At 40.5% G+C, this 21,564-nt stretch overlaps 1 protein-coding gene and 1 long non-coding RNA gene across 2 annotated transcripts in view; both read left to right on the forward strand.

Moving 5' to 3' along the window:
- CLIC4 (chloride intracellular channel 4) overlaps nt 1–21,564 on the forward strand; it is a 66,219-nt gene that overhangs the window by 14,134 nt on the left and 30,521 nt on the right. The window lies entirely within an intron of this gene.
- Nucleotides 3,035–14,711, forward strand: LOC121023345 (uncharacterized). Its single transcript, XR_005787351.1, has 3 exons — nt 3,035–3,045; nt 13,540–13,544; nt 14,391–14,711. It is a non-coding gene; the product is annotated as an uncharacterized LOC121023345 (long non-coding RNA).

Below are 21,564 nucleotides of genomic sequence, written 5' to 3' on the forward strand. Positions count from 1 at the left end.
ACACACACACACACACACACACACACACACACACACACACACACACATTCTGCTTTCTGTAGAAAGAATAGTTGCTTATATCTTTTTTGAGGGAGGTTGTAAATATGTTCGTTTCTTTAGTTTCTTGACCCTGTTGCCATTTTCCTATTCCCAATTCTCTTCTCTTCTCTTCTCTTCTCTTCTCTTCTCTTCTCTTCTCTTCTCTTCTCTTCTCTTCGGTGATTTTAACCTTAAGTCTTTTTCACATGTATTTTTACTGTGAGGCTAGACTCTTTCGTCTTTTTGCAAGAAGCGTCTGTCTTACATAGTATTTTCTTGGGTTTATTCGGTTTTTAACCATGAAGTCAGATCCCTGTGTGGTCAAGTGGTATTAAGACTCTTCTGATTGGTTGGTGGTAGATATTGTAGAGCAGAATGAAGGAATAAATCTGTTTCTGGCCAGAGCACATGTTGTTCACAAATAAAGACTCTTAAAAGCCCCCCAAAACATTCTTACTGACAATAACTGTTTTCAGCTTCTGCGCTCCTCCTCAGAGCTCTTGGCAAGCATGTGGACGCATTCAGGCACTTAGGAATGTGCTGTGCTTCTGGAGAGAAGAACGATGCATGCACCTTTATGGTGTATTTCATTATAAATATTTTGGAGTACACCAAACTCTGTAAAAAGTGTAGCTTAACATATAATTTCAAGGGTTTTAGCTCCTGAAACCAAATGCCCTCCAAGGTTTAGCTCCTTCTCTGACCTTGTGCCTCCCTCAGCTGAGCTAATCCTTCCTCCTGTCTGTCTGGAACATTTGGTGTTTGTATGTTTCTGACCCTCATCTCAGTCATTTCTCATCATATCTTTGTTGCGGGCCAGAATGTGAATTCTAGGAGGTCAAGGATCAGGGACTGTTTATTTCATCTTTCATATTTTCCATCCAACACAATCTTTATATAGGGGAAAACTCACTAATTCAGTAAATATCTATAAGAGTTTTTGGGCAAATTGGTATGTGTAGTCTGGGGATAGATGAATACAAGAGAATTTTAAATCTGTTTTTGGTGTTGGGTTCTGTGTTACCTCATAGTAAAATGGCAGAGATAAAAATAGTATTCAGTTATTGAGCTTGAGACCTGTAATTTGGGTTTTATGATTAGGGCTCACTAGATAGCCATTGATCTAAACTTAATAACAGATGGGTTTAAAGGCCTAGAGTCTTCAAATTACATAACTGGAAGACCAGGTTCAAATTGTTCTCATCTGTAAAGTGGGCGTGTTTCTTAAAACTGATGTCCAGTCTAGTCCAGATTTATTTTATATGCCAGAGTAGCCTTAGTCTTGGGTATTTAGGTCCAGAGAGAAAGTTGAGACCTGAGATTTCAAAGTCTGATCCAGATAATTGAATTCTCATAATTAGATGCAGTTTATCAGAAAACAAATACAAATGGAGCTAATAAAAATTCTCTTTAAATAAAAAATTCTCAGTGACAGTGAGGGCAATTTGTCCGAGAAATGAAGAATATTTCATGAGTGAATTCTTTGACTAGAAGTATGTTCTATTTTCCAAATGAACTACCTGAAAATCAGGTACTTAAAAGATAAAGGGAAGGTTTTGTTTGTAGGTCTAAAATAAGACAGATACAGAACTCTTGTAAGTTAGAATTTGCCTTTATCATATTTAATGCACCTGTGTGTTGAAATAGCAAGTAAAAATTTCAGTAATAAACATGCTATCTTGTACTATTCAGTTATTTGATATTGATTTTAGGCTAGCCAGGAAGATAGACAAGAATCCCAAATGTTAACTTTTGCAGCTACGGTACATTGTTGAATGATAATTTTATTTTTTTATTTGTAATTTTTTAAAAAATGTTTTATTTATTTTGAGAGAGAGAGCGTGAGCAGGGGAGGGTCAGAGAGAGAGAGAGGGGCACATAGGATCCGCCATGGGCTCCATGCTGACAGCAGAGTGAGCCCAATGTGGAGCTCAAACTCACACACCACAGGATCATGACCTGAGCCGGAGTCAGATTCTCAACTGACTGAGCCACCCACGCACCCTGGGTATATATAATTTTAAAAAATTTATTTTGTAAGATATTTTAGTGAGAACTTTAAACACAGGTAATCCCAAATAAAATACCAGAGAATGATTCATTCTTTCATATGTTTATTGACTGCTAATATTTTACGTTAAAATTCTGTAGCACTTTTATGAATGCACTTTTTCATTGTTCATTGTTATCATTATTATTCCACTGTTCTTAGTCATTTATAGGTCCAAAATTTAGCTATTAAGCAGTACTGTGATGTATATCTTTATAGCCAATATCCTGTGCATAACCGTATCATGTAAGTCTGTTGTGAAAGTCGCTCACATACCTTATTTATTCTCTGAATTCTTTATTTTTATTTTGTTTATCTAAAGTGTAATCTCTTAAAAAAGAACTTCATGGAGAATTCATATTTTTTACAAAGGGAGAAGTTGGATTTTTGACCCTACTTCCGAACTCTTACTGGAATTTCTAGGTCTGGGAACTTGTTGATGAAGAGAAATACCTCTCATCCACTAAAATCAGGTAGCTGCCATACACAGATGGGGGAGGAAGTTTTCTTTTACTCTCAGGACTCTTTCTGAATGTAGTTGATACTACAGCGTGTGTATTTTAAAGCCCTTAGTGAAAGTGGGCTGCTGGATTTTGACTAGCATAAGAATTTCACCCCTCCCTTCCCCGCTCCCCCCAACCCCAACATATTTGTCTTCAGATGATAGAGGAAGACTCTGGAAGTTAGTGAATGTATCTTTGTTGTTTTTTGTTTGTTTGTTTGTTTGTTTGTTTTAAGTAGGCTTCACGCCCAGCATGGAGCCCAGCGAGGGGCTTGAACCCACAACCCTGAGATCAAGACCTGAGTTGAGATTAGAGTCGGACACCCAACTGACTGAGCCACCCAGGAGCCCCAGTGAATTTGTCTTTGTTTACAATATGTTAAAAGAATGAGTCTTACAATGAAAAAGGTGGAGATTCATTTTTTGTATGTGACCAAAGTGCGAATGACTAATTGTAAAGGGCACGTGTTTCTTTTTATAGTAATATAATCATGACAGTATTAATAAGCACAAGTTAGTTTTCTATATTCCAGACATTCACTTATTTAAATGTCAGACGTGCAAATTCTACATAGTTTTATCTGAAAATGCCTTGATTTTATTTCCATTCTTTAAAGATATTTTTGGTGGATATAAGATTTTGGGGTGATTTTTATTGTTATTTTTATTTAAGCATTTAAAAAATGTTCCATATTTTCTGGCCTCTGTTATTTCTGATGAAAATTCCACTGTCATTCCAATCGTTGTTTGTATGCAGTGTGTTTTTTTTCCCCCAACTATTTTATTTTTTTATTTTTTTATTTTTTTGCTTTTTAGCATTTTAATTGTGATTAACCTCACTGTCACTTTCTTTACATTAATCTTGGTGTTCATGAAATTTATTGCATCTGTAGATTTGTCTTTATTTGGGAAAAGTTTGGCCATTTTTTCTTGAAAATTTTTATGCCTCATTCTTTTTCTTTCTCTCCTTCTGAGACTCTAATTAAAAATGTAGGCCTTTTGATATTTTCCCATGGGTCTTTGAGACTGTTGGTATTTTCACCTTAAAAAAATTCTTCTGATTAATTTCTTGGATCTGTCTTCCCATTCATAAACCTTTCTCTTTCTTTTCTCTGTTCTACCGTTAAGCCCATGTAGTGGTTTAAAAATTTTTCAGATAGTATATTTTGTAGTTCTTGAATTTCCATTTTCTTTTCAGTCTTTACTGAAATTTTTTATCTTCCTTTATGGTGAACATCTATATTTTGTTACGTTCTTGAGCATAGTGATAATAACCGCTTGAAAATCCTTGCCTACAAATTATACCATTTGGGTCAACAAAGGGTGTGTCCATGATTATGTGACTATTTTTTTCTCTTGAGAATGGGTTGTGTTTTCCTGTTTTCTTCCTGGGAATAATTTTGGATTGCATTCTGGATATTGTGAATGACAAGTTGTAGAAGCTTTGGATTTGGTTATGTTCCTTTGAAGAGTATGGATTTTGCTGCTGCTGCTTTTTTTTAAAGCAGGAATGAACTGAACTCAAAGTGCAAAACTCTTTCCCCCATGATGGGTGACAGCTCAAATTTCAGTTCAGTTCTGTTAGCTGCTCTGCTTGGATTCTGTACTGTGCCTGTGTGTGCTGGGCATTAGCTAGAGATTTAGGCAGAGTTTTGTGCAGATTTTAGGGCTCTGGTTCTCCCGCTGTCTTTTTTATGGTGTTCTGCCTTATTTTCCAGTGGTGCTTTGAATGCTGTTCTTCAAGCCAGCAGAACCTTTTGGAGTTTTAGCTGCCCTGCATGGCACAAGATTAAAAGATACAAATTGGGGAAAATTGTGCAGCATATTTCCTTTCTTCCAAGTGTCAGCTCCCCTCTGGTGTCTGCTGCTTTTGTATACTCTCCAGTGCCCACAAGTGGTTGCTTTTTTTTTTATTTAAAAAAAATTCTTTTTTTTAACATTTATTTATTTTTTGAGAGACAGAGACAGAGCACAAGTGGGGGAAGGGCAGAGAGAGAAGGAGACACAGAATCCGAAGCAGCTCCAGGCTCCAAGCTGGTCAGCACAGAGCCTGATGTGGGGCTCAAACCCACGAACCGTGAGATCATGACCTGAACCGAGGTCGGCTGCTTAACCGACTGAGCCACCCAGGCGCCCCAACAAGTGGTTGCTTTCGTGTGGAAGTTATCATTGTTATCGGGGTAGAGGGTTGAGTTGTGGGAACTATTTGACCATACCAGAAGCCTCAAACTGTTTTTTTTCTTTTTCTTTTCCTTTTCCTTTTTTTTTTTTTTTAAAAAGGTTTATTTATTTATTTTGAGAGAGAGAGGGAGAGAGAGAGAATCCCAAGCAGGCTCCATGCTCTCAGCGCAGAGCCCAATGTGGGGCTCAAACCCACAAACTGTGAGATCAAGACTTGAGCCAAAATCAAGAGTTGGACACTTAGCCAACTGAGCCACCCAGGCACCCCTTCTTTTTATTTTTTAAAAGATTTTGAAGTAAACTCTGTACCCAATGTGGGGCTTGAACTCATAACCCCAAGATCAAGAGTCACATGCTCTACTGACTGAGCCAGCCAGGCACCCCTCAGAAATTTTTTTTATGTTTATTTATTTTTGAGAAAGAGAAGTGGGGAGGGGAGAGATGGGGGAGGACAGAGGATCTGAAGCAGGCTCTGTGCTGAGAGCAGAGAGCCCAATGTTGGGATCGAACTCATGAACTGTGAGATCATGACTTGAGCCGAGGTTGGATACTTAACCAACTGAGCCACCCAGGCGCCCCTCAAATTGTTTTTTTCAAGGTAAGTTTATACTTTTAGGGTAGTTTTAGATTTATAGGAAAATTGCAAAGATGGTACAGAGAGTTTTCAAATTGATTTTTTTTTTAAGTTTATTTGTTTTGAATGAATGAGAGAGAGAGAGAGAGAGAAAGAGAGAGAACGAATCCCAAGCAGGCTCTGCACAGGCAGCACAGAGCCCAGTTTGGGGCTCGAACTCATCAACTGCGAGATCGTGACCTGAGCCAAAGTTGGATGCTTAACCGACTGAGCCACCCAGGTGTCCCTTAAAATGCTGAATTTAACTGCCACTTAATGCCAGCATTCTGATGAATTCCATAATGCTGCCATGTCCTGGGGAACTGTTGAGGTATGGAAGACTGTTTTTGCCTTTTTGCTAAGTGTCATCAACTGTTACGGTTTTTGAACCTAGATCTCCTTTTTATGTGTGCACGCCTGTGTGTATTTATGTTGTGTGTTTTCTGTTTCTTTGCCTGCTCAGCTGTGTTCATGCAGTCCATTTCCTTTACTTTTCTGTTGTCATCTGTTGTAGTTTGGTAAGTCAGGTAGACAAACTTGTTAAAATTTGTTTGCAATAAGAATAAATCATTTCTGAGAGCTTGAATGTTGATTTGATGAGTTCAGGTACATGACCTTTAGTATGTGGTCTTGGTGACCTTGGTGTTGGTTATTCAGAGGCTTTTTCTCTAGACATCTGCTGACCAGTGTGAGAGCCACTAGCCATATGTGGCTTTTGAGTGCTTGAAATGTGTTTCGTTTGAATTGAGATGTACTATAAAATATATACCAGAATTCAAAGATTGAGTACAAACAAAAGAATGTAATATTTTTTTGTGTCATTTACATGTTGAAATAATGTTTTAGATACATAGAATTAAGTAAGATTATTTAAAGTAGTTTCACGTGTTTCTTTTTTACTCTTTAAAATATGGCTTCTAGAAAATTTGAAATGAAATTTGTCGATTACATTGTATTGATTGTAAGTCAGGGGATTTATCTTGGTAGTAATGTGCATATGAGTGAGGTGGTGGTTGTACCCCAAAATCATGAGATTAAGCAGGTAGGAGTCCAGCGTCTCTTTCTAACCTTGGTGTAAGAAATTATGAGAATGGTTAATAGCATGGACCTCAGCCATCAAACTCGGTTCTGCTACTCCTCAGTTGTAGGACCTAAGACGGGTTACTTAAGCTTCTCAAAATCTGTTTCCTTATCTGAAATATGAGGAAAATAATACCTAACTTCATACGGTTATTGTGAGAATTACTATATCTAAAGCGTTTTCATAATAGTGCATCTCAAGTGAGATAGAAGCTGCTAAATGAAACAGTAGCTGTTAGCTTGTTCGTAGGCCACTTTGTGACGTTTCATTTGTTGTGTTTGATTCCTGTGGGGAGTAGAATCCAGTTTGATCCAGATGGGAAAAGGGGTTCTACTTTTGGTCGTCTTTTTTTTTTTTTTTCCTGACTTGGCATTTAGTATTTTTAATTACATGTGGCATATAATTTTCTCTGAAGAGATAATAGACTTTGTTCCTCCTATCTTAGGCTTTTGATGGGTGAATGTAAATGAAACATTGCAGCAGAACTTGTTTTTGCTATAGTTTTGTTGTGCTTAGATGTAAAGTCTGGTCACTGTAGATCTGACATTTTGTTTTAGCAAACGATTCTAGCTGAGACATTTCAGATTTGATTTGAGTATAGATTAGAACCTTTGTTTTCATTTTCAGCATATGTTTCCAATATGTAACAGAACAGATGTCCTCAATAGAATCTTTCTCAACTGTCATTAATTCCCGATTACTTTGCATTCAGCATTTTTTCAAGCAATATGAAGAATTCTAAAGAAGTTCTGTCATCTTTAAGCAGTTTAGTATTTTGGCAGTGGTTAAGGGACAGGAATAAAATGGGTAAACATTTTGAACATTTTCTTTTAGAATGTTCTTAAATCCAAAAAAAAAAAAAAAAAAAAGGAGAAACCAAGCAGTGCAGAAGTATATCAAGTCATAACCCTCCCCCCACCTCTCCTCAAGTGTGTCCTGAGGTCAACAGGGTCAGTTTTGGTTTGTAGCCTTTCACACTTGAGAAGTATTTCCAAGCCATGGTGGTAGTTGTATGGTCATCTCTTGAGGGATTGCTCTGTCTTCCAGCAAAGTAAAGGCACACCCCCACCCCTATCTTGAGGCTTTTCTCTACCCAGTTCCTCAAACCAGAAATCTAGTTCTTTGATTTCTTTTTTGACTTCACTTCCCACATGCAGGTCATCCACCCACAAGTCTTTAGGGTTGTATCCTCTTGGTTCAGTTTAATCCACGCATTTCTCTCCAGCTCCATTGCCTTGAATCCAGGCCACATTCTAATTTTTTTTTTTAACGTTTATTCATTTTTTTGATAGAGCGTGAGTGGGGGAGGGGCAGAGAGAGAGGGAGACACAGAATCCGAAACAGGCTCCAGGCTCTGAACCGACGGCACCGAGCCCGACTCGGGGCTCGAACCCACGGGCCATGAGATCACGACCTGAGCTGAAGTTGGACGCTTAACCGACTGAGCCACCCAGGCGCCCCTAATCCAGGCTACATTCTGAATCTCCCAGTGTACGTTCTCCACCAGCTCCATGCCCCCAACCTGCTCTCCATATGGTAGCAAGTGTTACTTATTGTCTTAAAAAGGAAGTTGGATGTTGCCCTCATATGCCCCTACCCTTCAGTGGTATCCTGTTACCCTCCTCTCTGGCATTTCCCCCAAGCTCAGTGAAGTCTGGAAATTGTTCTCTACTTAGCACATACTTTGTTACTGAGCACTAACCAGATGCTGGGCAGTGTTTTAAGAGACTGTCATATTAACTCATTTAATCTCCTAACTATGAGGTAGTATTATTCCCCATTTGACATATAAGGAAGCTGAGTCCCAGAGAGGTTAAGTAGGTACCAGTATCACACAGCAGGTTAAGCAGAAGGACCCAGGACCCATATATCAAACCAGACATTCTGCTTCCAGAGACCTTGCTGATGAACCATCGTGTGCAGCCATCGTGTGCAGTGGTTTCTTTCTGCGCGAGAGGCGCTGGGCCAACATTTGTTACATGGGAGAATAAATTGTTCCCTTTGCAAACGTAAAATTCAGACTCCTTAATTTGGTCTAGAAACTCATGATCTGGCCCCTGCCAATACCACTTTCTGTCGTACCCATGCTGGCGCTTTGCATGGCAGACTCCTTGTCTTTCTTTAGCTCTAAGAGAGCTCTTAGGACCATCCAAAGTCGGTGCTCTTTACCCTTACTCTTACTACTTTGCTTTCCTCTTGGCACTTACTGCAGTATACAGTTTTTCACTTGGTATATTAGCTGTTTATTCCACACAAATCTGCATTTCTCAGTTCTGCTCTTTTTTGGGGTTGGTTGCAGCCTCTGGCTACCGTCAAGTTGGCCACAGCAGCCAGAGGTTTCACATTCAAGGTTTCCTCTTCTGGTGTCTTTGTTTTAAGAGCAGGAAACTTTTCTCATGCGACTCTTGTCCACCGGAACTGGGGCTAGTCACCAGGTCTGCCACTAATCACTGGCAAGAGGAATGGAGCTATCATGACTGGCTTAGGATTAGTCAGGATTTACTCCTAGTATTGGGGATTGGGTCATCCTCCCCTGTGTCCCTTGGGGGAAGGACAGAATGGATACCTGATCAAAAATGGGAATTCTTTCTTTCTTTTTTAATTTTTTTTTAATTTTTTTTTAACGTTTATTTATTTTTGAGACAGAGAGAGACAGAGCATGAACGGGGGAGGGGCAGAGAGAGAGGGAGACACAGAATCGGAAACAGGCTCCAGGCTCTGAGCCATCAGCCCAGAGCCCGACGCGGGGCTCTAACTCACGGACCGCGAGATCGTGACCCGGCTGAAGTCGGACGCTTAACCGACTGCGCCACCCAGGCGCCGCCCCTCTTTCTTTTTTAATTTTTAATGTTTCTTTTATTTTTGAGAGAGATAGAGAGACAGAGGGTGAGCAGGGGAGGGGCGGAGAGAGTGAGACACAGAATTTGAAGCAGACTCCAGGCTCTGAATTGTGAGCACAGAGCCCAACGTGGGGCTTGAACTCAGAAACTTCGAGATCATGACCTGAGCTGAAGTCCAACACTTAACCAAATGAACCACCCAGGTGCCCTCTTTTATTTTATTTGTATTTTATTTTATTTTTTAAATTAAAACTTTTTTAAAAAACGTTTATTCATTTTTGAGAGTCAGAGAGACAGAGCATGGGCAGGGGGAGGGGCAGAGAGAGAGAGAGAGGAGGACACAGAATCCGAAGCAGGCTCCAGGCTCTGAGCTGTCAGCACAGAACCCAACGCAGGCCTGGAACTCACAAACCGGGAGATCATGACCTGAGCTGAAGTCAGACGCTTAACCACCTGAGCCACCCAGGTGCCCCACTCCCGTTTTATAAATGGGACTTCTATCAGCAATAACAAGTAGGAGAATGGATACTGGGCAGGCAATTCTCAGAGTTTGCTATAGTGGCTTCTGTAATTTGCTAGCTGTGTTCCAAGTTCACTTGGAGAACTAATTTAAATTTTTGAGAAGCATTAATCAAGAAGATTTGACTTTAATAAATATATTTTTTTCTATGCTAATAACCTGGAGCACATTTTTTGTAACTCAGAGGCTTTCATTGTTAGCAATCAATGGAAAGCTAATAAATAGTAAAGCATCTGTAGCAGATGAGGTCCTATGGTAAGATGAAAAAAATGTATGCCATCTCAGTTGAAGTTACAGGCTAGCTCAGGAGATAACTGTGCAGGGATATGAATAGGAAACCGATAATACACAGTAACAATTTAAGAGATCACAAGGCAACTCAGTATTCATTGTTAAGTAAGTGGCACAGGCTTGCTATGCCCTTGGAATTTGTAAGAGATGGAGAATCTTGAGCCCTACCCCAGATCTCCTGGAGCCAAAGCTGCATTGTGACATGATCTGATGATTTGTGTTGACATCAGAGTCTGAGAAGCCAGAGTAGAAGGTGAGAGGACAGGTAACTGGTTTGGGCTACAGTGATCTAGAAAGATTTCTTAAAGGTGAGGCTTGAGCTTCACCTGAAGGACAGGTGTGGCAGTGGGCATTTTTGTGGAAGATGATGTGATTTGACTCAAAAGTGTCTGACTCACGTGGCCTTATTGTACAGGATGAACGGGAGGGGATAACGGAATTGTGGTGTAGGGTCCTCAGGGACACGGGTTGGTAAATCATCTTGAGGAAGAAGTGAGAACTGTGTCAAAGACCTCACTTTTAAAGACAATTGTACATGTTTACAGGCTTTTTTTAATCTTAAGTTAAACTATCAGCTACGTTGGATAATTGAATCGTAATGTGGTGATTTACTAAAGGAAATAAATAGCCTTAGAAACTACTGGAAAACGAATTGTTTGCCTTTCAACAGGTTTAACTCTCCATCGTTGTGGGTAGAAGCAGCAGCTTAAAAAAGGAAGATTTATCATTAAACCCTGACATGTAGCTAAAACAGTGGGCTGAATTGTGTATTTCAGTGATTTCCCCCAACTGCCTTCAAGTAACTTTGAATCTCGATGACTTTAGTAATAACTGTAAATTTTAGAAGGTTATTTTAGATGGTAAAGTATGATAAATTTGTCTATTCTTCTACCTGCTCCCTCCTTTTTTTGTATTTGAGAATAAAGTGAAAAGACATGTTTTTGTGCAGTTTTGAATGCTTTCTCAGTTCAGTGATTCAGACTAAAGCAAAAGAACATCAAGTCTCCTGTTAAAAGCTGAATCACCAATGCAGAGGAGCAGCCGTGGCAAAAGCCCATAAAACTGAAACTCCCAGAACCGTGATTTATTGGGGGATGTTTATGACACTTTTGAGAAAATGTTGAAGTGCTATTTCAGTTGTGATAAGGTTGGGGAATGTATTTTGAGTTTCACTGTGTCCTGTTTTGATTTTCATTTTTTAGTGTGCTCTAACATTCTTAAATTATTCAGATTCAGCTCTGTAGACCATAGGTATTACAAATGTAGGGACAGTCTTTTCTTATCCAGCACCGGATCTCCAGGATTTAGTGTTGGTCCTCGTATGGTTGATGAATGATTAAAAAGCAAAAAAATTTAATTTAAAAAGATTGATTTTTATCTACCCTTGGAGATAATATATAAATGGTACATTAAAAATGAGTTATAGTTAGAAACTATTAGGACAGAAGTGGAAACTAAATGAATAACTTAAAAACCACTAATTTGGAAATAATTTCAAACTTTCAAGTTGCAGGAATAAGAACAGTACAAAGACCATCCTTTACCTGGTTTACCTATTAATATGTTACCCCATTTGCTTTATCATTTGCTCCTTTTCTTGAAGTTCCATACATTGTGCTCTCTAAGAGTAGGAATATATTCTTGTATCACAACCTTGTAGTTTCCAGCTTCCGTAACTCAGTCTCCACCCCCAAACCCCTACACTAGGACTGCCCGTTACAAGAGAAAACTAAAGGCAAAGCCGTTAAGTGACTTGCCTAGTGTAAAGTTACATGGCTTCTAAGTGGAAAACCAACCTGTTCTTCTTTTCTTTTAGTGTTTTTTATTTATTTTTGAGAGAGAGAGCGGGAGCGCACACGTGCGCGTGCGAGCACATGAGTGGGGGAGGGGCAGAGAGAGAGGGAAACACACAAAGCAGGCTCCAGGCTCTGAGCTGTCAGCACAGAGCCCGACGAGGGGCTCGAACTCATAGACTGCGAGATCACGACCTGAGCCAAAGTTGGATGCTTAACTGATTGAGCCACTCAGGTGCCCCCCCCCCCCAATTCTGTTTTTCAATTCAGGTATTGGTCCTTGTCCCTAACATTATAGTAGAATCTTTTTTTTTCCTCCTGAGAAGTCAAATCATTTAGTAATGTTAATCTAGTAATTACAATTATAGTTCTTTTAAACCAGTGCTAACCATCCCACAGCATAAAGGACTTGATCTATAGAGGACTCCAGACACCATTATTTCCTCGACATTGTTTGGCTGTAAGACAAACCCTTAGAAACATTGTTTTGCTTCTGCTTCTTAGTTTGTGTAAATAAGAATGTTCTTGGGGCACCTGGGTGGCTCAGTAGGTTAAGCATCTGACTCTTGGTTTTGCCTCAGGTCATGATCTCATGGTTTCATGAGTTTGAGCCCTGCATCAGCTCTGTGCTAGGGATTCTCTGTCTCCCTCTCTCTTTGTCCCTCTCTGTCTCTGTCTCTCTCAAAATAAATAAATAAACTTTTTTTTTTTTTTAATTTTTTTTTCAACGTTTATTTATTTTTGGGACAGAGAGAGACAGAGCATGAACGGGCGAGGGGCAGAGAGAGAGGGAGACACAGAATCGGAAACGGGCTCCAGGCTCCGAGCCATCAGCCCAGAGCCCGACGCAGGGCTCGAACTCACGGACTGCAAGATCATGACCTGGCTGAAGTCGGACGCTCAACCGACTGCGCCACCCAGGCGCCCCAACTTTTTTTTTTTTTTTTTTAAGAATATTCTTGAATGTGAGTGTTTAGGTTTCTAAAGGGCTTTAGGTTGGCTTTGTTTAAGTCTTGATATGCCCTGGTTTGAGGCCAGATAGCGTAGTATTCCTTTAAAATATGGGAGGCGGCTGTTATGTACCCAAACTGCCTCTAACAAATAGTGACCAGGTTGCTGGCCTACAAAGAGCAGAGTCCAAAAGGCATCACGAGGAATTCAAATTCAAAGTCTAACTGTGGAGTAAACTTCCTTCCAGTCTTTATTTCTTGGCACATTTTTCTTCTGGGTCAGTGTTTACCAAAATGTGGTCTGCCCACCAAATGCATCAGAATTTGAATTGCTTGACGCACTTGTTAAAAATTGCAGATTCCTGGACCTCACCAGAGACCTACTGAATCTGAATGTCTGGAGGTGAGGCCTGGAAATCTGCATTTTAAATGCACTGCTTGTGGACTTTTCTGTAGCCTGAGATGTGAGAATGCTGCTCCTGTGCATTCTGTCACATCTCTGTCATTCATCTTCAGAACTTTTCCACGTTCATTCTGTAGCTTTTGTTTTACTTCATTTTCACATGTTTGGGGTGGAAGGCTTTTGTTTGCTTGCCTCTTTTTTTTTTTTAAACTTTCTTTATTAATTTTGAGAGCGTGAGTGGGGGATGCACAGAAAGGGAGAAAGACTCCTAAGCAGGCTCCGTGCTGCCAGCACAGAGCCCAGTGTGGGGATTGAACTCAGGAAACTGCGAGATCGTGATCTGAGCCGAAACCAAGAGTTGGATACTTAACCTACTGAGCCACCCTGGCACCCCCACCCTGGCACCTCGCCTTGCTTCTTTTTTTTTTTTTTTTTAAGATGAAAGATTCATGTGCATAGTACAAATATCAAAAAATGTGAGAGTGTAAAAGGTATGCAGTGAATAACTCCCTCCCAGTGTCTTGGCTTTAGAGCAGTTGTGCTGTTCTGAGCCCTTTGGTGTGTTGTCTCATTCAGTTCCCCTCAACAATCCAATGGTAGGTCCTGTTATTGTTTCCATTTTATGCCCGAGGAAGACTGGCCCAGAGAGGTTGAGTCACTTTTTCAAAGTCACACAGGAAGTGGTGGCTTTGTGTGAGTCTGGCTCTTAATTAACCACCGTCCTCTGCTGAATTAGAGAATGCAAGGATCAACTAGGTTTAATACATGTAAAGAGCTTGTTTTGGGAGAGTAGAGAGTTCATTTTCAGTAAGGTAAATGTTTTATGTGAACTCAGACAGCCTAGCCTGGAGTTTCATCTAACCCTGGTAGTTGGGTATCCTCATGTAATTTCACACGAATCAGTTCTTCTCTAAATTGCACGGTGGACTTCAGGAGTTGGTGATACTGAACAAGAAAATGGTAGCAACTGAGGTCTTTCCCAGGCCCTACCATTGGCTGCTTTATTTACATCGCCAGAGCTTGGGATACAGGAATTGTTCCACTCCGTATCCTTTGGCTTTATTTGTAGACTTAGTTCTGGGATTCTTTTCCCTCTCTCATTTTCTGGAAGAATAAAGTGACTGGAGATCTTAAAAACCTGTTGTTAGGGCTTGAGTTCTGTGCATGAAGTGTCTTTAAAGTCAAGTAACATTTACTAAACTCTCACCATGTGCCAAGAACTGTGTGTACCCTAACAGACTTGACCCCCTAATAACATGGCATAGGAAGTCCAGTTTCACAGATGTTAAAGTAACTTACTAAAGATTACACATCTAATAAGTAGTGAAGTCAGATTCAAAATCCAGATGTCTGATTCTTCCTTTTAATTTATTTTATTAAAAAAATTTTTTAATGTTTATTTTTGAAGAGAGAGAGAGACACAGAGTGTGAGTGGGAGAGGGGCAGAGAGAGAGGGAGACACAGAATGGGAAGCAGGCTCCAGCCTCCCAGCTGTCAGCACAAAGCCAGACGTGGGGCTTGAACCTGTGAACCGCAAGATCGTGACCTGAGCCTCAGTCAGACGCTTAACCTACTGAGCCCCCCAGGCGCCCCAGATGTCTGATTCTGAACCCTGTTTCTGACATGCTCTGCAGACCCTGTAGGCAAGTGAAGGCTTGTTAAACCTCAGGACTCTAAACCTTGGTTCTAGCATGTGTTTAGGAAAATCTCTGAAGAAATGAATAATAGAAACCAGGTGACTTTGCCCATTTATCATGTTGTTTTGAGACTTTTAAGTTAATCTAAATCAAAGCAAGCCATTTAGTGTATTCAGATAGCAAATTTAGGTAGAATCCACAGTAAAGGTAAATGAAGCCTTAAGGTTTTTAAGTTTACTCTTTTAGCAGCATATTGTTATATACATTCCGTAGAAAGTATGTCAAGGAAAATAATTTAATGGTCAGGAGCACAGGTTTACCTTAAGTTCCTAGTTTGTCTTTCTTACCCTAGTCACCCCCTGCGGCCCCCCCTTCTCCCCCCCAGTCCCTTGGTCACAAAGGAGGAATGGAGTTCAAACTTGCCTTCTTGGGTGTTTTAAAATGACTATTCTAACAACTGATTAAACTAGGTTTTCTAAGTGAGCCATTCCTTAACCTTGAATTAGTAAAACATTAAAATATTTATGGCATCTACCACTGACCCCTATTTAGCAATGTAGGAGTTAATATGGAAGTTTCTGATTAAATACTGGTATTAGGCAATTCAGGAATTACAACAGAGGCCTGGAGGGAGAAGGGTGAGCATTAGTGAGTGTGTAAGAGGAGCCCCAGATAGCAAGTTAAGCAGAACTGCTCCTTTTTTTTTTTTTTTAACGTTTTATTTATTTTTGAGACAGAGACAGAGCATGAACGGGGGAGGGGCAGAGAGAGAGGGAGACACAGAATCGGAAACAGGCTCCAGGCTCTGAGCTGTCAGCACAGAGCCCGATGTGGGGCTCGAACTCACAGATGTGGGATCATGACCTGAGCCGAAGTCGGACGCTTAACCGACCAAGCCACCCAGGCGCCCCAGAACTGCTCCTTTTGTAAGAACATTTGAAATGAATGTTTAGACCCAGCCTTTACCTGGAAAATTGGTGGTCATTTCTGTGTCAGTGGGATTATTCAAGTTTTTGCCTTATTTGGGTTTTCTGATTTTTGAGAAAACATGGACATGTTTGTTTTTTAATAAGAGATCATAATATTAGAACTATATATTCCAAGTTAACATTTATCTGGGATGTATATATTTATATTTGTAATTTGTGCCTGTGTATTTAAATTTTTTTTAACGTTTATTTTTGAGAGAGCATGAGCGAGGGAGGGATGGCGGGGGGGGGGGGGGGGGGGGGACGGGATCGGAAGCAGGTAGAGCCTGATGTAGGGTTTGAACTCATGAACTGTGAGATCATGACCTGAGCCAAAGTCTGACACTTAACTGAGCTGCCCAGGTGCCCTTTGTGCCTGTATATTTCAAACCGCTTTTTTGAGATAATGATTCATATGATTCAATTCAGTGATTTTTAGTATATTCGCAGAGTTGTGCAGCCATCACCCCAGTCTAATTTTAGAATATTTTCATCACTCCAGAAAAACATCCCTTTTTATCCAACCTTTCCTTCCTTCCTGCTCCACAGAAGCCCTAGGTAGGTCACCACTAATCTACTTCCTGTCTCTCTACATTTGCCTGTTTTTTACATTTCATATACGTGGAATTATATGCTACATGGTTTTTGGTGACTGGCTCCTTTCAGTTAGCGTCATTTTTCAAAGTTCATCCAATTTAGAGTGTGTATCAGTACCTTATTGCTTCTTCCTGTTGAATAATATTCCATTGTATGGATATACCACATTTTCTACATTTTTAATTTTGCTTTCTAATTTTAATACTTCTGAGAGACTTCTGCTTCTGGAAAGATAGAGTAGATAAATTGGTTTTTGTCTGTTTGTTTTTTGTTTTTTATTTTTTGTTTCCTGTCTCGATATATCCCAGACCCGGAGCTATAGGAGCCGGCAGCCTAGAAACACCAACAGGTGCAGACAAAAACCTTCCTAACAGAAGCCTGCTCTCCCTGGCCAAAGAACCAGGAACGGGCAGCCTAAGCTTAAGACGGAAAGTTTTTAGGGGTGCCTGGGTGGCTCAGTCCGTTAAGCATCCGACTTCGGCTCGGGTCCTCATCTCACGGTCTGTTCGAGCCCCGCGTCGGGCTCTGCGCTGACAGCTTGGAGCCTGGAGCCTGCTTCGGATTCTGTGTCTCCCTCTCTCTGCCCTTCCCCGCTCGCAGTCTGTCTGTCTGTCTCTCTCTCTCTCTCTCTCTCTCTCTCAAAAAAAAAAAAAAGCTGTGACCTTGCCCCTACCCATAGCAGCAAAGGCCAAGCGGTTAGCCCAGACATCCCCTCTGGTGGTGGCCTATAACTTAACAAGTCCTTTATCGATCTGCATTGGGTGGTCTCCGGTGGGTGGCTGTTACAAACAGTGCTTCATTGCTCCTCTGTCTCTGGGCATCTGTATACATGTTTCTACAGAATAAATTTATAGAAATGAAATTGTTGGATTAATAGCATAAACGAAGCCTTCAAACATAACTGTTTGATGGATGGCATCAAAATATGGAAACATATAGGAAGTAGCACATTTTCAGTCTACGTTTTCTCTGTTCAGAGGGAGTGATTTCTATCCAGCCTTTCTGTCCAGTGATTCTGTCCTCTGTGCCTTCCATTTGGCAGTTGAAGCTCATCCTTTGAGCTCTCTTCTTCTTTTCTTTTTTGGTTGCGAAATTTCCATCTCGTTCTTCTTTACACCTTCTACTTCTTGGCCGAGTCTGTGTTTTCACTTGTTTCAGGCTGGTCTTCCTTGCTCCTTGAAGCACTTTTATTACGGCTGCTTTAAAATCTTTGTCAGCAAATTTTAACATCTCAGTCATCCTGATGTCCGCATTGTTGGTTGCCTTTTTTCATTCAGTTTGATACAGTTCTTTGTATGACAAGCGATTCTTGCTTGAAACCGGTACCTTTTCATATTATGTTAGGAGACTCTGGCTCTTGTTTAAACTTTGTTTAAACTTCCCTAACACTCAAATAAGACTTCTGTGACACTGCTGTGGAGGGGGCTGGGAGGGGAGAAGGGCAACAACACTGTCTGGTTACTGTCAGAGACTGAATGTCTACAGTGGCCTCCGCTGTGCCCCAGTGGGGTGGCCTCATTACCTCTGGTTGATGGTGACTGTCTGACTGCTCTGTACTGGGCCTCCTCTGACGTGCACCCGAGCAGGGGGGAGTAGGGCTTCGTCTTCCTGGCAGGGTTGGAAGCCCTGGCGCCCCCCTTGACCCTCTTGGCCACCATCCTGGCCAGGGCATGACAGCCTTCACAGGGTTGATTACATTACATTGGGAATAAAAATGCAGATTATAAAAGAGTTATGTAGGGTGCGATCACATATTTTTAAAAAAATTTTTAACGTTTATTTATTTTTGAGAGAGAGAGAGACAGAGCACAAGCGGGGGGGGGGGAGGCAGAGACGGAGGGAGACCCAGAATCCGAAGCAGGCTCCAGGCTCCGAGCCATCAGCAGAGCCCGACACGGGGCTCGAACTCATAGACCGTGAGATCATGACCTGAGCCAAAGTCAGACACTTAACCGACTGAATCACCCAGGCGCCCCAGCAATCACATATTGGAAAAAGAAAAGTAGTATGTTCATAGAAAATAAAAATTAAGAAGAATAAGGAACAAACTAGTGAATGTTTCAAAGGTAGAGGAACTCTGACTTTCTGTAGTGTTTCAATTTTTATTTATCTTTAACATCATGAATGTACTGTTAGAAGCAGTAAAAAGCAAAGTTTTTTTTTTTAAACATACTTTCTTAGATGCTATTGTTAGATATACCTATGTGTTAATTTTTATTATAATAAAGAACTGGGTATGGAATAAAGGTATCTTGATCTCCAGCATATAATGCATTCCACTGTACCATAATGTCCTCCTCAGTCCATTGTACCAATAGGTTATGTTCAACGTAGTTCATATTGAAGAGTGTAATTTTGATCCTTTAACTTGAATGAATTTTATTGAAATGTTTAAATGGAATTTTATTACAACACGGATTAAAGGAGGAAGTCTTTGACTTGTGACTTCTAGAAATCCAAGTTTTTCCAGTTTCACTGTATGTATACTTGATGAAAACATCCTTTTAGTAGCTCCCAATCTTATGCTGTTAAAAGTTCAGAAAAACTTGTAGTTGGCAATATTTCTCATTTGAATTGTCCTGAGTTTTGGCCTTAGTTAATGAAAAGCAGTTTTTCAGATCTGCTTTAAAGAGCACACATACTTTTATTTGTGTTTGTATAAGAGAATCGTATAAGGAGTGCGGGATGCGTAACAAGCGTTAGACATGCCCGAGAGGGAAGTAAGTGCGCGAAGGCAGAGGGGGCATTTGTGTCCTGACTGGGTCTTCACGCAGCGTCCCTGTCCCAGGGTGCTTCTGTCTCTACTGTCGCATATGCTCTGCAGACTGTCATAGGGGTTAGTTATGGTGTGGTGTTTCTGATCTGTAGCCAATCGCTGTTTACATCCGGCTTGCCTTCGGTTGAATGTCTTTCCAAGTGGCTCTATGTAACATCGTTATTACAACTTCTCTACCAACTTAATTTTTACACTCCTATGGCAGACTTTTTGGGAAATTATAGTTCATTTCATAGATTAAACAAATGGAATAGGACAAAGTGAGTCAGACTTGTTCTTTGGCTACCAAACTATACTGTTTTTTTAGGAAGTCTGAAGTTTGGTACACTTTTTCTTGTAGTTATATATTTAAGTTTATTTTGAGAGAGAGAGCGAGCAAGGGAGTGGCAGAGAGAGAGGAGAGAGAGAATTCCAAGCAGGCTCTGCACTGTCAGCACAGAGCCCGATGCAGAGCTCAAACTCGCAAGCTGCAAGTTCATGACCTGAGTGGAAACCAAGAGTAGGATGCTTAACCGACTGAGCCAGCCAGGTGCCCCTCTTGTAGTTACTAAAAGCATGTTAAAACCAGGAGGGGAAGACAAAACAAAACAAGAATGATAATAAAATTTGAGTATCTAAACCCACAGCCTTGTGTAAAAATATTAATCCTCAACATATACAGAAAGAGAATACCTTAACTTTTTATTATCTGTGATAAACTCACTTTTATGTTATCAGTGTTCTCTGTGTGTGGGGATAGCCAGCATCCTCAAAAAAGCAGCTTTGTGTACCATTTTGTTACATTGTATCATTGGATGACTTAGTTTTATGAACTGACTCTGCTTTGTCCAAGGAATATCACCCTGACCCTTCCCACACCAGTGTTTCTCAGTGTGACTAGCAGGTGCTTTGCTGTGTGATCTCCTTGGGTGCCTGTAACAAAATGAGGATTCCTGGGCTCCACCCAAGCATTCTTCTTAATCACAGTCCACAATCTCTGGGTATAAGGCCCAGAAATCTTCTATCCAAACTGTCTTATTTAGGTTATTATTATTGTTTTAAATTTCATTTTAGAGAGAGTGTGAGAGCAGGGGAGAGAGGCAGGGGAGAGAGAGAAAAATTTTTTTTAATTTATTTTGAGAGTGAGAGAAGGTACAAGTGGGGGAGGGGCAGAGAGAGAGGAAGAGAGAGAATGCCAAGCAGGCTCTGCACCATCAGGAGAGAGCCTGATGCCGGACTCCAGCTCACAAACCGTGAGATGATAACCTGAGCCCAAGTCAGACACTTAACCATCTGAGCCACCCAGGAGCCCCAAGAGAGAATCTTAAGTAGGTTCGGTGTGGAGCCTGACACAGGGGTGCAATCCCACGACCCTGGGATCGTGACCTGACCTGAAATCAAGAGTTGGATGCTTAACTGAGCCACCGAGGTGCCCCTTATTTAGATTATTCTTAATCACCTTAAAGTTTAAGAACTAGACCTTCTGCAGGAAGTCCAGATTTGTGCAAGTTGCAGTACTAGAAATTAACATGAGTCAGTCTGGTTACAATTCTGTGTATGTTTTGTTTCTGATAAAGAATGATTTTTATTATTATTTTTTAACCAAGCTTAGTTGTAACTCTCCCATGCTGATGAGGGAAGGGTTCTGGGATCTTCCTTTTATACCCGTGTGTTTTGTTAGTTGTGTTGTGTTTAATCGGTTAACGACTTTATTATTTTTTTTTTACTCCACCCTATTTCCCCATTAGTTTAGGAATACTTTACTAATGTAGCATTTTAGTGAAATGGCTTCTGAATATTTTGAGAGTTACTTTAGGATAATAAATAGTACTTGAATCATTCATCTTTGAATGAGTTGTCAAAAGTTATTTCTGGCTTTTTCCACCCTTTGTGGTGAAGAGGACTGTGTTTCTCCCTAGCAAGTGTTAGAATGTTCTCTTCCAGTATGCTTTCATTCCCCCCTCCTGTTTCCTGCTTCCCCTGTCCCTGCTTTGTAAACTTGGGGGCACAAGTGATGGAATTAAAGATTTGTCCCACTGATTTTTAGGAAAATTCTACTTCATCATTGAGCTTGGGGAAGTCATAGTCATCAGCTGCTCCATTCACATTAAGTAGGATTACAAATAGCTTATTATAAAGATACCTTGTTATTCTCTTGCTCCTGAATATATAAAACAGGATATGGGATTTTTATAATGAGTGTTTTTTAAATGAGGAGGGGTTGGTGATGATTTTAACTTTTTGGAAATAGACATACCTGTGAATTTCCCTCTTTATGTTGCCTTGTAAAGAATACTGTCTCATAGAACAGGAAATGACTTACGTTTCATACAGTTAATTAAAA

Source organism: Herpailurus yagouaroundi, unplaced genomic scaffold (assembly GCF_014898765.1).
Source record: "Herpailurus yagouaroundi ecotype Mexico unplaced genomic scaffold, PumYag 77, whole genome shotgun sequence".
Classification (NCBI taxonomy): domain Eukaryota; kingdom Metazoa; phylum Chordata; class Mammalia; order Carnivora; family Felidae; genus Herpailurus; species Herpailurus yagouaroundi.